This window comes from Cherax quadricarinatus, chromosome 52 (genome assembly GCF_038502225.1).
Source record: "Cherax quadricarinatus isolate ZL_2023a chromosome 52, ASM3850222v1, whole genome shotgun sequence".
NCBI classification, from domain to species: domain Eukaryota; kingdom Metazoa; phylum Arthropoda; class Malacostraca; order Decapoda; family Parastacidae; genus Cherax; species Cherax quadricarinatus.
The window spans coordinates 7,023,538-7,042,119 of NC_091343.1; the positions used below are offsets into that span (position 1 = coordinate 7,023,538).

The window sequence follows — 18,582 nt, forward strand, 5'->3', positions numbered from 1 at the left end:
TTCAACAAGTGCATCATGCAGGGTTCAACAATGCATCATGCATGTGCATCATGCAGGGTTCAACAATGCATCATGCAGGGTTCAACAATGCATCATGCAGGGTTCAACAAGTGCATCATGCAGGGTTCAACAATGCATCATGCAGGGTGCATCATGCAGGGTTCAACAAGTGCATCATGCAGGGTTCAACAATGCATCATGCTGGGTTCAACAAGTGCATCATGCAGGGTTCAACAAGTGCATCATGCAGGGTTCAACAAGTGCATCATGCAGGGTTCAACAATGCATCATGCAGGGTTCAACAAGTGCATCATGCAGGGTTCAACAATGCATCATGCAGGGTTCAACAAGTGCATCATGCAGGGTTCAACAAGTGCATCATGCAGGGTTCAACAAGTGCATCATGCAGGGTTCAACAAGTGCATCATGCAGGGTTCAACAAGTGCATCATGCAGGGTTCAACAATGCATCATGCAGGGTTCAACAAGTGCATCATGCAGGGTTCAACAATGCATCATGCAGGGTTCAACAATGCATCATGCAGGGTTCAACAAGTGCATCATGCAGGGTTCAACAATGCATCATGCAGGGTTCAACAAGTGCATCATGCAGGGTTCAACAAGTGCATCATGCAGGGTTCAACAAGTGCATCATGCAGGGTTCAACAAGTGCATCATGCAGGGTTCAACAGAGAACAACAAAACGCCATAAATGAAATTGAAATGCAAAATATTTTTTCTCCTATGCAAAATGCAAAACAAAAAACACATATCGGGCCCTTGCTTGTAGGAGAGGAAACTTATATTTACATCAATAAATGAATTACTGAGGTGACAGTATAACTGTGTTCAGTGAGTCATTAATCAGTCTAAACATTGACATTCAGATGAGTTTTTCACGGATGAGACTCAGACTTTTGCCGACATTTTCATAATTTTAAACACAACCTTAACCCTTCTCAAATTGGAAGAAATCATTGATAGCGTGACGCTGCACTCTGCCTCATTCTTTGAATTGTAGAGCTCCTTAGTCTTCCAGAACCTCGAGAAGCCCCACACTATCTCATACCTTCAGTATTCTATGGAGAAGAATTCACGACACAGGAGTCATCCCAAAATCATAAAAACCGCTGACATATCCACACTCCACAAAGGTAGCAGTAAAGTAGTTCCAGAAACATACTAAAATAGTTTTAAGAATGACTGATAGTCACATGTAATCACAACAGTTGTACAGCCCCAGGAAACGTGGGTTTAGAGCTGGTCGTTTCTGCCTTGCAATTGCTGGACCATTATGACATTGTCTTGGATGCAGAGAAAGACAGGTAAATGCTGCTATGCTGTAATATGCGCAAAATGTGTGCCCCTTTGTCCACTGGAAATGTGAATAGATGCATATTTAATTTCTAACAATTAGAACCCAAAGTGTATTTGTGAGCAGAGTAAAATCAGAGGCTGCCACAGTGAAAAGTTCTGTTTCCCAAGTCACAGTACTTGCTCATGTTCTCCTCTTTTTCATAGCCAACATGGATAGACATATAAATCATAACACTGTATCATGCTTTCCAAACGATTCTAGAATTTGGCATGCGTTGAGGACACACAAAACTTCCAAAACGATATAAATAAATTCTCCACTGTGCCATTTACATTATGATATTCATTGAGGACAAGTGCCAGTTACTCTAATATGGAAGAAGCGAGGAAATAAAAACTCGACAGAGTGAAAGGGACTTAAGAGTAATAATGCCAGACTCTCACGTTCAAGGATCACAGCAGTGCTGCAAAGAAAATGACAGACTACAGAATTAGAACCTTACAAACAAGATATGCCAAGCCAGTATTAATACTCGCCAAGTCACTTCTTTTCTGTAGGCTGAAATACTACTCTACTTTTACAGCTCCATTTTAAAGCAAGAAAATCTGGAGAAAGTGTAGTGAACATTCAGTGACCATATAAATTCAGTCAAGTACCTAAGTTATTAAGAATGCTTGAGTCCCCCGATTTACAATCCCTTGAACGTAGGTAAGAAAGATACACTACAGTTTACAATTATAAAATTCTAGAGGTACTGGTCGCAAATCTACACACAGTAATCACTAGCTATGAAAGCAGGAGACTTTGCAGATGGTGCATGTTACAAAAAACGCGATTCTAAAAGCTTAGAGATCTCCAGTGAATACTAGAAAGGACTGCCCTTCTAGCATCCAGCCTGTTACTGGGTTTTCGTAACAATTAGTCAGTATCCTTGTCCAATTATCCATTAGAATTCAGTATGATTCAATAGTGCTTCAGGATTACAACTGGTAGGCTACTAACTAGAGAAATTAAAATTTAATAAATTTATTAAGCATCGTCTAGACTCTAGAGGTATATCATTAAATTAAACCAATATCAACAAAATAATAATAATCACTTCTCTCGTGTACAGTATTATTGTGCTGAAAGCACATATCACATTTATAATTCTTAAGTACCGTCTGGTACATTAACATTTAATAATACAATATACAAATAATTATGTGTATGTGTGTAAGTGCTCCAAGTAGTTCGCTATGTCTCAAGACTCGACTAGACTTAAACAAGTGACTGACAAAGTCCTCAAATAAACTAACTTCTTGACCAACAGGCAGTCAGAACAGTCTGCTTGAACAATAAAAAGAATGCTAAGCCCAATAGCAATATAACAAGCAACTGCAACACATAATCAGGAACAAGGAGATAATATAACGACACTAAGTAGGGACCATCAGCAGATCCTCCACAAAAGTCATAAAACTCCATTACTACTGAATCTAAGTTCAGCATAAGAAAATCCCCGACTGTGACAGTACACAGATATCAGTACAAATTAGGTCAGAAGCTACAGCTCAGGACCTGAGTTGCTCAGAGTGTCTTTGAGACACACAACCTCAGTACAACGTCGAAAATCACTAAGTCTATACAATGTTCTGTGAACAGTCTCTCCAGAACTAACAATAATAAAGAGACAAGAGACGATCTTCCAATAAGGGCCAATAAGGGAGATTTAGGCACTTGTATAGAATAGATCCAACCACCAAGCGAGTCTAGACCAGACTGAATACTTCAGGCGAGGTGAGCACAACCCCCCCTCGATCACGTGATAGCTCCGTGGACACCTGTTGCCCAGGAACAGAAGCTGGCAGAGTAACGAGCCACAAGCGATAATTACAGTAGTTAGACAATCAAGACTTGAACTTTGAGCACATAATATATGTGTTACATCCTACCTAACAAAAGGAAACTAAGTCAAATAATAATATAAAGCAATATATTTACAATTTAGCTATTATCGCAAATATAAGCAATATAAAATTATATGAAAAGGTAATATACATGTAATATATATACATACATTGCAACCCATTCAGGGGTTGCAACAGTGCAAAATACTCCCAATGAAGAGTATTAGTACAATGAGTACACTAAGAGAAAGCTAGTGTGAAGAGACCAAGACTTTTCAGCACCTTTCAAGTGGGGACTATGTGCGGCTAGCACCAACACCCTGCTTGTTCAAGATCATTCACGGAGTCCTGGTCTGAGACGGGGCCGCGAGGGCGTTGATCCTAAACACAGTCTCCAGGTAAACTCCAAGTAAACTCTTTTAATTTTTTCCTCGATATTTTCACATATTCTGCAAACAGAGGAACATAAAATTGGATCCCATCGAACAGAGAATTGGCATATATCAAAAGAATAATGGCGTTAATGCTGCTCATTGGAGGACACTACTGTTTCCTTAATCCAACCTGACGCTTCCTCTCCTACTGTCACTTCTTGTCGGTCATAGTCTTCTTAATCCTTTGTAAGAATAATTCTTTTATTCCTGCTTTCTGTTGAAGCTGGTGGATCAGCCTTTGGTGGGGGGGGGGGGTTGTATCAGATGCTTTCCAGCAGTCCAGGAAGATGCAGTCTGCTTATCATTGTCTTCCTTGCTTTATCTTAGTAATTTCATAGAACTGTAGCAGGTTGGCGAGACAGATCGCCCACCTCAGCATCCAGGTTAGTGTGCACTCATGAAGCTGCTGCTCTCCAGGTTAATAGTATCCTGTGTGTGTATGTGTGTGTGTGTGTGTGTGTGTGTGTGTGTGTGTGTGTGTGTGTGTGTGTGTGTGTGTGTGTGTGTGTTGTGAGCGTGTTCGTGTTCCTAAGTACGGTCGCCCGTACTGTAGAAAATTGTTTCTCCAGATAAATCTGATTGATTTGAACTTTTCTGAAATTGCATTGCAATGAAACCATGAAATAAGAGCTGCCTGAGATTGTATTTTATTGACATTCGTCCGTAGATGACACCACTACTAGCCACCTGTCCATACATGGCACCACTACTAGCCACCCGTCCATGCATGGCACCACTACTAGCCACCCGTCCATGCATGGCACCACTACTAGCCACCCGTCCATGCATGGCACCACTACTAGCCACCCGTCCATGCATGGCACCACTACTAGCCACCCGTCCATACATGGCACCACTACTAGCCACCCGTCCATACATGGCACCAATACTAGCCACCCGTCCATGCATGGCACCACTACTAGCCACCCGTCCATGCATGGCACCACTACTAGCCACCCGTCCATGCATGGCACCACTACTAGCCACCCGTCCATACATGGCACCACTACTAGCCACCCGTCCATACATGGCACCACTACTAGCCACCCGTCCATACATGGCACCACTACTAGCCACCCGTCCATACATGGCACCACTACTAGCCACCCGTCCATACATGGCACCACTACTAGCCACCCGTCCATGCATGGCACCACTACTAGCCACCCGTCCATACATGGCACCACTACTAGCCACCCGTCCATACATGGCACCACTACTAGCCACCTGTCCATACATGGCACCACTACTAGCCACCTGTCCATACATGGCACCACTACTAGCCACCTGTCCATACATGGCACCACTACTAGCCACCTGTCCATACATGGCACCACTAGCCACCTGTCCATACATGGCACCACTACTAGCCACCTGTCCATACATGGCACCACTACTAGCCACCCGTCCATACATGGCACCACTACTAGCCACCTGTCCATACATGGCACCACTACTAGCCACCTGTCCATACATGGCACCACTACTAGCCACCCGTCCATACATGGCACCACTACTAGCCACCTGTCCATACATGGCACCACTACTAGCCACCTGTCCATACATGGCACCACTACTAGCCACCTGTCCATACGTGGCACCACTACTAGCCAGCTGTCCATACATGGCACCACTACTAGCCACCCGTCCATACATGGCACCACTACTAGCCACCTGTCCATACATGGCACCACTACTAGCCACCTGTCCATACATGGCACCACTACTAGCCACCTGTCCATACATGGCACCACTACTAGCCACCTGTCCATACATGGCACCACTACTAGCCACCCGTCCATACATGGCACCACTACTAGCCACCTGTCCATACATGGCACCACTACTAGCCACCCGTCCATACATGGCACCACTACTAGCCACCCATCCATACATGGCACCACTACTAGCCACCCGTCCATACATGGCACCACTACTAGCCACCCGTCCATACATGGCACCACTACTAGCCACCCGTCCATACATGGCACCACTACTAGCCACCCGTCCATACATGGCACCACTACTAGCCACCTGTCCATACATGGCACCACTACTAGCCACCCGTCCATACATGGCACCACTACTAGCCACCTGTCCATACATGGCACCACTACTAGCCACCCGTCCATACATGGCACCACTACTAGCCACCCATCCATACATGGCACCACTACTAGCCACCCGTCCATACATGGCACCACTACTAGCCACCCGTCCATACATGGCACCACTACTAGCCACCCGTCCATACATGGCACCACTACTAGCCACCCGTCCATACATGGCACCACTACTAGCCACCTGTCCATACATGGCACCACTACTAGCCACCTGTCCATACATGGCACCACTACTAGCCACCCGTCCATACATGGCACCACTACTAGCCACCTGTCCATACATGGCACCACTACTAGCCACCCGTCCATATATGGCACCACTACTAGCCACCCGTCCATACATGGCACCACTACTAGCCACCCGTCCATACATGGCACCACTACTAGCCACCCGTCCATACATGGCACTACTAGCCACCCGTCCATACATGGCACCACTACTAGCCACCCGTCCATACATGGCACCACTACTAGCCACCCGTCCATACATGGCACCACTACTAGCCACCTGTCCATACATGGCACCACTACTAGCCACCCGTCCATACATGGCACCACTACTAGCCACCCGTCCATACATGGCACCACTACTAGCCACCCGTCCATACAAGGCACCACTACTAGCCACCCGTCCATACATGGCACCACTACTAGCCACCCGTCCATACATGGCACCACTATTAGCCACCTGTCCATACATGGCACCACTACTAGCCACCCGTCCATACATGGCACCACTACTAGCCACCCGTACATACATGGCACCACTACTAGCCACCCGTCCATACATGGCACCACTACTAGCCACCCGTCCATACATGGCACCACTATTAGCCACCCATCCATACATGGCACCACTACTAGCCACCCGTCCATATATGGCACCACTACTAGCCACCCGTCCATACATGGCACCACTACTAGCCACCCGTCCATACATGGCACCACTACTAGCCACCCGTCCATGCATGGCACCACTACTAGCCACCCGTCCATGCATGGCACCACTACTAGCCACCCGCCCATGCATGGCACCAATACTAGCCACCCGTCCATACATGGCACCACTACTAGCCACCCGTCCATGCATAGCACCACTACTAGCCACCCGTCCATACATGGCACCACTACTAGCCACCCGTCCATACATGGCACCACTACTAGCCACCCGTCCATACATGGCACCACTATTAGCCACCCGTCCATACATGGCACCACTATTAGCCACCCGTCCATACATGGCACCACTACTAGCCACCCGTCCGTAGATGGCACCACTATTAGCCACCCGTCCATACATGGCACCACTACTAGCCACCCGTCCATACATGGCACCACTACTAGCCATCCGTGCATACATGACACTACTAGCCACCCGTCCCTACATGGCACCACTACTAGCCACCCGTCCATACATGGCACCACTACTAGCCACCCGTCCATACATGGCACCACTACTAGCCACCCGTCCATACATGGCACCACTACTAGCCACCCGTCCATACATGGCACCACTAGCCACCCGTCCATACATGGCACCACTACTAGCCACCCGTCCATACATGGCACCACTACTAGCCACCCGTCCATAAATAACACTAGGCACCCGTCCATAGATGGTACCACTGTTAACCACCCGTCCATAGATGGCACCACTACTAGCCACCCATCCATAGATGACACCACTAGGGAGCCGTCCATAGATGGCACCACTACTAGCCACCCGTCCATAGATAGCCCCACTACTAGCTACCCGTCCATAGATGGCACCACTACTACCCACCCGTCCATAGAAAGCACTACTGCTAGCCAGCCGTCCATAGATGGCACCACTACTAGCCACTCGTCCGTAGATGGCACCACTACTAACCACCCGTCCATAGATGGCACAACTGCTAGCCACCCATCCGTAGATGGCACAACTACTAACCACCCGTCCATAGATGGCACCACTACTAGCCACCCATCCATAGATGGCACCACCACTAGCCACCCGTCCATAGATGTCACCACTACTAGCCACCGGTACATAGATGGCACCACTACTAGCCACCCGTCCATAGATGACACCCCCAGTAGACACCTGTCCATGAATGACAACACTAGCCACCCGTCCATAGATGGCACCACCACTAGCCACCCGTCCATAGATGGCAGCACTACTACTCACCCGTCCATAGATGGCACCACTACTAGCCACCCATCCATAGATGACACCACTAGCCACCCGTCCATAGATGGCACCACCACTAGCCACCCGTCCATAGATGGCAGCACTACTACTCACCCGTCCATAGATGGCACCACTACTAGCCACCCGTCCATAGATGACACCACCACTAACCACCCGTCCATAGATGACACCATCACTAGCCACCCGTCCAATGACACCACTACTACCCACCCGTACATAGATGGCACCACTACTAGACACCCGTCCATAGATGGCACCACTACTAGCCACCCGTCCATAGATGACACCACCACTAGGCAGCCGTCCGTAGATGGTACCACTACTAGCCACCCGTCCATAGATGACACCACCACTAGCCACCCGTCCAATGGCACCACTAGCCACCCGTACATAGATGGCACCACTACTAGACACCCGTCCATAGATGGCACCACTACTAGCCGCCCGTCTATAGATGACACTACTAGCCACCCGTTCATATATGGCACCACCACTAGCCACCTGTCCATAGATGGCACCACTACTAGCCACCCGTCCATTGATGGCAACACTAACCACCCGTCCATGGATGGCACAACTACTAGCCACCCGTCAATAGATGGCACCACCACTAGCCACACGTCCATAGATGGCACCACCACTAGCCACCCGTCTGTTACAAAAAACGCGATTCTAAAAGCTTAGAGATCTGCAGTGAATACTAGAAAGGACTGCCCTTCTAGCATCCAGCCTGTTACTGGGTTTTTGTAACAAGTAGTCAGTATCCTTGTCCAATTATCCATTAGAATTCAGTATAATTCAATAGTGCTTCAGTATTACAACTGGTAGGCTACTAACTAGAGAAATTAAAATTTAATAAATTTATTAAGTATCGTCTATAGGTATATCAAATTAAATTAAATTAATCAATTCAAACAAATTAATATTAATCACTTCTCTCGTATACAATAGTATTGTGCTGAAAGCACATATCACATTTATAATTCTTAAGTACCGTCTGGTACATTGTTGCGAATAAGAAATTTTTTAAAGAACTTCAGAATGTGGCCTGTTACCATTTATTTCTTATGCAACAAGATTTTTGGATCCGAGTTCTTTAAAGGTCTTTTAGAGTCTAGGGGAAATAATTTCAACTGGAAAACTCCATAGAATAATATTCAAATTTATTAAAGTATTTAAATACAATACTTTATCTTCTCTTTGTAGTTAATTTAACTTAATACTTTGTACAATAAAATTACCTTATACATTTAGTTCCAAATCATGGAAATGTCATATTAATAAGGAAGTTTAATTATTCTTCCTGTATCTAAGTCCTCATTAATATTTACGTCTCTTTCTTAACAAGACTGTAGACTCAAAATACAAAAGGTACAAGATTTAACAAGACCTTTGAATCTGGCCGTATAGTATCTCTATGGATTACTGAACTGACCAAGAATATAAATATCAAAAGAGTCTTTCAGAGTAATGAGGAACAAAGTGAGTCAGCTCTAGAGTCCAATTCTCAAAACCATTCAACTGTACACCGTAAGAGCCAATATACGATCAGTTGTCAGGGCTAGAGCTGGGAGCAGACTGACTACTTGCCAGTCTGTTGACGTGTCGTCTGGTTGGATCAGCTGAGCCACGTCAGCCAGCCGGACATAAACAACTGAACAATTCACCGGATGGTTCCGAGACTTAAACTCTATATACACAAGAAATCCTACCTAACCATAATAGTAAAATAATAGTGATAATTACAAAATAGTGATAACAATAATAGTGATAATTACAAAATAGTGATAACAATAATAGTGATAATTAAAAAATAGTGATAATAACAATAATAATGATAATTACAAAATAGTGATAATACCATGGTATTTTTCATATATTAACAGATAATAATATAACGCCGAAAGTCTCTATTTTAGCTATAAATGGGGACTTTCGCGCTATAATATTAAGTGATGAACATATGCTCTTACAATATTTAAATAACACAGGATGACCAATTTCAAAGATATAACATACATTAACATTTAATAAGATATTACAAATATGTACAAGTAAGTTTGTGTATGTGTTTAAGTGCTCTAAGTAGTTCACTATGTCTCAAGACTCGACTAGACTTAAACAAGTGACTGACAAAGTCCTCAAATAAACTAACTTCTTGACCAACTGGGAATCAGAACAGTCTGCTTGAACAATAAAAAGAATGCTAAGCCCAATAACAATATAACAAGCAACTGTGACACAGAATCAGGAACAAGGAGATAATATAACGACACTAAGTAGGGACCATCTGCAGATCCTCCACAAAAGTCACCAAACTCCCATACTACTGAATCTAAGTTCAGCATAAGAAAATCCCCGACTGTGATAATACACAGATACCAGTACAAATTAGGTCAGAAGCTACAGCTCAGGACCTGAGTTGCTTAGAGTGTCTATGTGACACACAACCTCAGTACAACGTCGAAAATCACTAAGTCTATACAATGTTCTGTGAACAGAGTTCTACAGAACTAACAAGAATAATGAGACAGACAATCTGTCCAACCACCAAGAGAGTCTAGACCAGACTGAATACTTCCGGCGAGGTGAGGAAACCCCCCTCCCTCGATCACGTGATAGCTCCGTGGACACTTCCCGCCCAGCAACAGAAGCCGGCAGGGAAACGAGCAAAGAGCGATAATTACAGTAGTTAGACAATCAAGACTGAGCACATATGTTACATCCTACGTAACAACATAACTAAGTCAAATAATAATATAAAGCAATACATTTACGATTTAGCTATTATCGCAAATATAAGCAATATAAAATTATATGAAAAGGTAATAATTATATATATACATATTAATAATTGCAACCCATTCATGGGTTGCAACACCGTTCATAGATGGCAACGCTACTAGCCACCCATCCATTGATGGCACCACTAGCCACCCGCCAATAGATGACACCACTACTAGCCAACCATCCATAGATGACACCCCCACTAGACACCTGTCCATAAATGACAACACTAGCCACCCGTCCATAGATGGCATCACTACTAGCCACCCATCCATAGATGGCACCACTAGCCACCCGTCCATAGATGGCAGCACTACTACTCACCTGTCCTTAGAAGGCACCATTACTAGCCACCCGTCCATAGATGACACAACTAACCACCCGTCCATAGATGACACCACTAGCCACCCATCTATAGATGGCACCACTATTAGCCACCCATCCATAGATGGCACCACTACTAGCCACCCGTCCATAGATGACACCACCACTAGGCAGCCATCCATAGATGGTACCACTACTAGCCACCCGTCCATAGATGACACCACCACTAGCCACCCGTCCATAGATGACACCACCACTAGCCACCCATCCATAGATGACACCATCACTAGCCACCCATCCATAGATGACACCACCACTAGCCACCCGTCCATAGATGGCACCACTACTAGCCACCCATACATAGATGGCACCACTACTAGGCACCCGTCCATAAATGGCACCACTACTAGCCACCCGTCTATAGATGACACTACTAGCCATCCGTCCATATATGGCACCACCAGTAGCCACCCGTCCATAGTTGGCACCACTACTAGCCACCCATCAATAGATGGCACCACCACTAGCCACACATCCATAGATGGCACCAACACTAGCCACCCGTCCATAGATGGCACCACTACTAGCCACCCGTCCATAGATGGCAACGCTACTAGCCACCCGTCCATGGATGGCAGCACTAGCCACCTGCCAATAGATGGCACCACCACTAGCCACTCGTCCATTGATGGCGCCACTACTAGCCACCAGTATATAGAAGGCACCACTACTAGCCACCCGTCCGCACATGGCGCCACTACTAGCCACCTATCCATAAATGACAACACTAGCCACCCGTCCATAGATGGCACCACTACCAGCCACCCATCCATAGATGGCAACGCTATTAGCCACCCATCCATGGATGGCAGCACTAGCCACCCGCCAATAAATGGCACCAACACTAGCCACCCGTCCATAGATGGCACCACTACTAGCCACCCGTATATAGAAGGCACCACTACTAGCCACCCGTCCGTAGATGGCGCCACTGCTATCCACCTATCCATAAATGACAACACTAGCCACCCATCCATAGATGGCACCACTAATAACCACCCGTCCATAGATGGCAACACTACTAGCCACCCGTCCATGGATGGCACCACTACTAGCCACCTGTCAACAGATGGCACCACTAGCCACCCGTCCATTGATGGCACCACTACTAACCACACGTACATAGAAGGCACCACTACTAGCCACCCATCTGTAGATGGCACCACTACTAGCCACCTGTCCATAGATGACTCCACTAGCCACCCGTCCATAGATGGCACCACTACTAGCCACCCGTCCATAGATGACTCCCCCACTAGACACCTGTTCATAAATGACACTAGCCACCCGGCCATAGATGGCACCACTACTAGCCACCTGTCCATAGATGGCACCACCACTAGCCACCCATCCATAGATGGCACCACTACTACTCACCCGTCCATAGAAGGCACCACTACTAGCCACCCGTCCATAGATGGCACCACTACTAGCTACCCGTCCATCGATGACACCACTAGCCACCCGTCCATAGATGACACCACCACTAGCCACCCGTCCATAGATGGCAACACTATTAGCCACCCATCGATAGATGGCACCACTACTAGCCACCCGTCCATAGATGACACCACCACTAGCCACCCGTCCATAGATGACACCATCACTAGCCACCCGTCCATAGATGACACCACCACTAGCCACCCGTCCATAGATGACACCAGTACTAGGCGCCCATCCATAGATGACACGACCACTAGGCAGCTGTTCATTGGTGACACCAACAATAGGCACCCGTCAATAGATGGCTCCACTGCTAGCCACCCGTCCATAAATGACACCGCCACTAGGCAGCCGTCCATAGATGGTACCACTACTAGCCACCCGTCCATAGATACCACCACTAGGCAGCCGTCCATAGATGGCACCACTACTAGCCACCCGTCCATAGATGACACCACCACTAGCCACCCGTCCATAGATGACACCACCACTAGCCACCTGTCCATAGATTGCACCACCACTAGGCAGCCGTCCACAGATGACACCACCACTAGGCAGCCGTTCGTAGATGACACCACCACTAGGCAGCCGTCCATAGATGACACCACCACTAGGCAGCCGTTCACAGATGACCCCACCACTAGGCAGCCGTCCACAGGTGACACCACCACTAGGCAGCCGTTCATAGGCGGAACCAATACTAGGCACCCGTCCATAGATTACACCACTAGGCAGCCGTCCATAGATGACATCACTACTAGCCACTCTATAGATAACAGCACCACTAGCTAGCCGTCTATAGATGGCACCACCACTAGGCAGCCGTCCATAGATAACACCACCACTAGCCACTCGTCCACAGATGACACCACTAGGCAACCGTCCATAGATGACACCACCACTAAGGAGGTGTTCGTAGATGGCACCACCACTAGGCATCCGTTCATAGAGAACATCACCGCTAGGCACCCGTCCGTAGATGGCACCACTACTACCTATTCGTCCATAGATGACACCACCACTAGCCAGCCGTCCATAGATGATACCACCACTACTGTCCAAATGTCCATAGATGACACCATCAATAGGCAGCCGTCCATAGATGGCACCACTACTAGCTACCCGTCCAAAGGTGACATCACCACTAGCCATCCGTCCATAGATGACATCACTAGGCAGCCATCCATAGATGACACCACCACTAGCCAACCGTCCATAGATGGCTCCACCACTAGCCAGCCGTCCATATATGACACCACATCTTGCCAGCCGTCCATAGATGACTTCATCACTAGTCAGCCGTCTGTAGATGGCACCATCACTAGTCAGCTGTCCATAAATGGCACCATGAATTGGCAGTTGCCCATGTATGGCACCACCACTAGCCAGCCGTCCATAGATGGCACCATGTCATGCCCCTATGGTTAACCTTCCTTTAATATTACATTGCGGTCATTTCCTTTAATAGCTAAATTGGAAATGAACGTCCTTGTATTATTAAGATTAATTCTTATTAACAATTATAATTTATGTAACATGGCCATGATAAGTTTAATTGGAGCTATAGTAACCTGCCTGCCGCCCGGTGTGCCGGTGTGTAGTTAGCCGTGATGTTTGATGGTTATACCCCCCCTTTATGTTCAACTACTCTACTGAGTGTTGGTGAGTCACGTCACGTGACCCACTTTACCTGTATGCTCAAGGTTGAGGGACGAGCAGTGAAGAAGTAGCAGCCAACGAGAACACTCCTGCTCATCTCTGGTAACTGGCCAAGGTTTATTAGCCGGCCTGGACATATTCTGTTTTATTCTGACTGCTTCCAATTAGGAAACAAGACTTTATACATTAAAGTAATCTCCATTTATATATGTTATATCTAGGATCTCCTCCTAATTGTCTGTTACAAAAAGCCTTATGTATATGTTGGATACTATAGAAGAAACATGTATTCTTAACTTATATACGATAATTCGTATATTATAACTGGCTTTTGTTTTATTATGAATATACTTAATTAAAATTAGGCATTCCGGAGGATCATTATTATTACCCTAACCTCTCTGACCAAAATTGTTATGCTCTAAAAAGGAAATAGTTGTTACAATACTTGGAGTGTAACACACCATCACTAGGCAGCCGTCCATAGATGGCACCACTACTAGCCAGCCGTCCATTGATGGCACCATCACTAGGCAGCCATCCATAGATGGCACCATCACTAGCCAACCGTCCATAGATGGCACCATCACTAGGCAGCCATTCATAGATGGCACCACCACTAGTCAGCCGTCCATAGATGGCACCACTACTAGCCATCCGTCTCTCAGTAGTAGTAACCAGTTACCAGTAACCAGTGTACCAGTAGATGACTCACTACCAACCGTCTCTCATAGAATACATGGACATGACACATCTGAGTGCAATGCTCTCTATAACCTTCAGTACTCTAGGTCTTTCCGTGGCCGTTCCAACCACAGAACCCGTAGAGGAAACAGATATCGTGGTTCTCAAAATAACCAGAACCAGGCTTATTCTTCCAATTCTCAAACTAACCAGAACCAGGCTCATTCTTCCAATTCGGGGGAATTCGAGCGCCCCAGTCAAACCGTCCCATGGTGACAGTAGGTGATAATGAGTACACCATCCTCGTTCACAATTCCTTTGAAGCCTTAAGCAGTCTCGAGAATGACAATCCTGCTGATGATGCTGCTTCACATGTCTCTGACGTAGATGATTTTGGGGATGAAGTAGAACAAGTCTTTTCTGATGACAATCCACCTTTTTGTTTTGCACATAACTTCCAATGCAACCATAGGCCCTATAGTGCAAGCATCTGTTCATAATGCGCCCGTTCATTTGTTCATGGACTCTGGTGCGCAAGTCAATATTATTAGGTCTAGTTTGTTTAAGGATAAGCAGTTACGACATGTCCTTCTCGTAGAACCGACTCATGTGTCCTCCCTTAGTGGAGTAGCTGGTTCTCACCTGCGTGTCCGAGGTCGGACTTCCCTAACCTTTTCTATCCAAGGTAGAGACTTCACTGCTTCCTTCCTTGTTGTCGACCAGATTACTTTCCCTGGTGACCTTCTACTGGGCTTTGCTTCCATGCGAGACTTACGCATTGTGCTCGACCCTTATCGATGGCATGCCCAAATTGATGACTTGATCGTACCATTTTGGGGTTACCAGCTTGGATCAGAAATCTGTCATACTGCTGCAGAGTATGATGTACGGATTAAGTCCTTACAGGCCAATGCATTCTCCAGTAGCGTACCCAAGCGGTAAGGCACTGGTAATTCTGTCACTCCCGTCTGTGTTCCACCTATACCTTCAGACTTGCAGGATGGTGTGTTGCCTCAAGTGTCCGAGGACACTCAGACTGCCTTGAGTGCACAACCCATCCTTGCAATGACTGCTAGTTCAAGTAGTAGTTTCTCCACAGGGGATGCCTTGTCAGAAAATGATTACTTGAAACTAGTAATGCCATCTCTTGTTGATGTCACATGCCGTCTGCAGAAAGACGTCTCTGTTGCTGCTAGTGCTCTCACTAGAGTGTCTGTAGTTGTTCCTAGTGTTCCAGATGGTGATAATGTCCTAGTTGACAGTGATTCCTGCAAAATAAAAGGTCTATTTGTTGAACCATCCTTACATGTTGTAAGAGATAGTAAGATCCATTTCTTCCTGGCCAACACTTCTGGTCACAGTGTTCGTCTCAGAGCCAATACCAACCTCGTTGACCTAGTTCACCATCCTTACCCTGTTCAGGTAGAGGATGAGTTGTCACCTGACCAGTGGGTCGGTGCTATTTCTACCGGGGAGACCTCATCCACTTCACTGGATCAATCTGTTCCACCAGTTGAGGAGAAAGACTTAGCTCCCACTGACTTCCCAGGTGAAGTCAAACGTTTGTTGACTCTGTTGAACAAACGTCGTAAAGCCATTACCTTACCAGGTGAGAAGATGGGTATAACGAACTTATTGTCCCATCGTATTCCACTTGAACCTGGTACTAGACCTATCTACATACCTGCGTACAGAATGCCTCATTCACTAGTTGCAGTCGCAGAAGAATTAATTAATCAAATGCTTGATGATGGAGTTATTGCACCTAGCAATTCACCTTGGAATGCGCCCTTGATCCTAGTACCTAAGTAGGATGGTACTTGGCGCCCAGTAATTGACTTTAGGAAGTTAAACGCGAAAACTATTCCAGATCGCTTCCCACTTCCTGTACTGGGTGATCTTTTACGTAACATCGGAGATAACAAAGTCTTTTCAACCCTGGATTTGTTACAAGGGTTTTGGCAAGTCCCTCTTCACGAGGACAGCCAAGAGCTAACTGCATTCTCCACTCCTACAGGTCATTATCACTTCCTCCGTATGGCGTTTGGATTACGATCCTCCCCTATCACGTTCTCAAGGCTCATGACTAATATCTTTAGAGGTCTCATAGGTAATGCACTTATGGTGTACTTAGATGACGTAATCGTCATGTCTAAAGACGTGGATACACACTTGAAAAGACTTGATGTAGTACTTGGTAAGCTTGAAGAAGCCAATTTAAAGATCAAACTGTCTAAATGCCAATTTTTCAGATCAGAAATTAAGTTTCTTGGTCACGTAGTCACTCCTAGAGGGGTTACGACTGACCAAAGTAAAGTAACTGCAGTACTAAATTTTCCAACACCCAAAACTGCTGATGCCGTAAGATCCTTTGTGGGCTTATGTTATGCAGGGTTCTGCATGACATCGTATGTACATATTAGTGGGGAAGTGTGCCATAATAATATGAATATTGTAGTTGTAAGGAATAATTTTATAATTCATAATGTGCTTTTGGAGGTACTGTAAAGTACTCTAACTATAATTATAAAGAATGGAGTTAGTGATTTATTTTCCAAGGATGTTTGGGTACGCAGAGTAAGCGTGGGGGAGGAGGTCACGTGACGTTAGGATGGCGGTAGAAGCTGGCGTCGGAGATGCTGTATATTTTAAGTTAAGTTTGCAATAATACATTCATTTTGTTTATCCAATTCAAGCCATAGGCTTTCATATGGCTTACCTGTATGTTAACCCAGGCACTGACATGGTCAGGGTGCTGTGGGATGAGTGATGAAGTAAGAAATGAGGTTTGTGGTGCCATGATGGCCTGACGCTGACGGAAGCCTAGTGTTATGGTGGCTGAACCTCCAGCCAGCTGTGTGTACCTTCATTTGGGCGTGTAGAATTAAGGTTTTTATGTTATGGTGATTAAATAGATATATTTTCCTAATTGGGATTTTTGCCTAACCCTCTGTTAACCAACCCCTTGAAGTAACACATACTGGTTTAGCGCTTTCTGTTTTTAACTGGGATAGCCCGGGGTGGCCGGTTTGGGCTTGAGATGTGTGTAACTTTTACCTTTGCCCTTAGACCAGGCTCAAGCCCCCAAATATCCCACATTTCTGTGTAACATGGGGGCCTGTCAATGGGAGAATTATCAAATTTTTGTGGTAATTCAAGTTTGCAACCTGGAAAGTCAATAATAATTCTTTACTGGGTTGGTCAGAGGAAATATTCACTATAACACTCACACTAAAATAATAATTTACCTTTGTTTGTAATATTGCTAGTTTTTAGGGTGTTATTATTAACTAATACCCTGTGAATAATTTACTTTTGTGTGCAACATTGCTAGTTTTTAGGGTGTTATTATTAATTCATACCCTGTGAATAATTTACTTTTGTGTGTAATATTGCTAGTTTTTAGGGTGTTATTATTAACTAATACCCTGTGAATAATTTACCTTTGTTTGCAATATTGCTGGTTTTTAGGGTGTTATTATTAATTAATACCCTGTGAATAATTTCCCTTTCTGTATAATATTGCTGGTTTTAGGGTGTTATTATTAATTAATGCTCTATAAATCATTTACCTTTCTGTACCATATTGTTGATTTTTAGGATGTTAATAATACTTGATGTTTTGTGCATAATTTACCCTTGCAGGTACAATCTTGCTGATTTTTGGG

General features: G+C 45.5%; 1 protein-coding gene across 10 annotated transcripts in view; it reads left to right on the forward strand.

Annotated features, from left to right (window-relative positions):
* disp (RND transporter family member dispatched) overlaps positions 1–18,582 on the forward strand; it is a 753,128-nt gene that overhangs the window by 432,165 nt on the left and 302,381 nt on the right. The window lies entirely within an intron of this gene.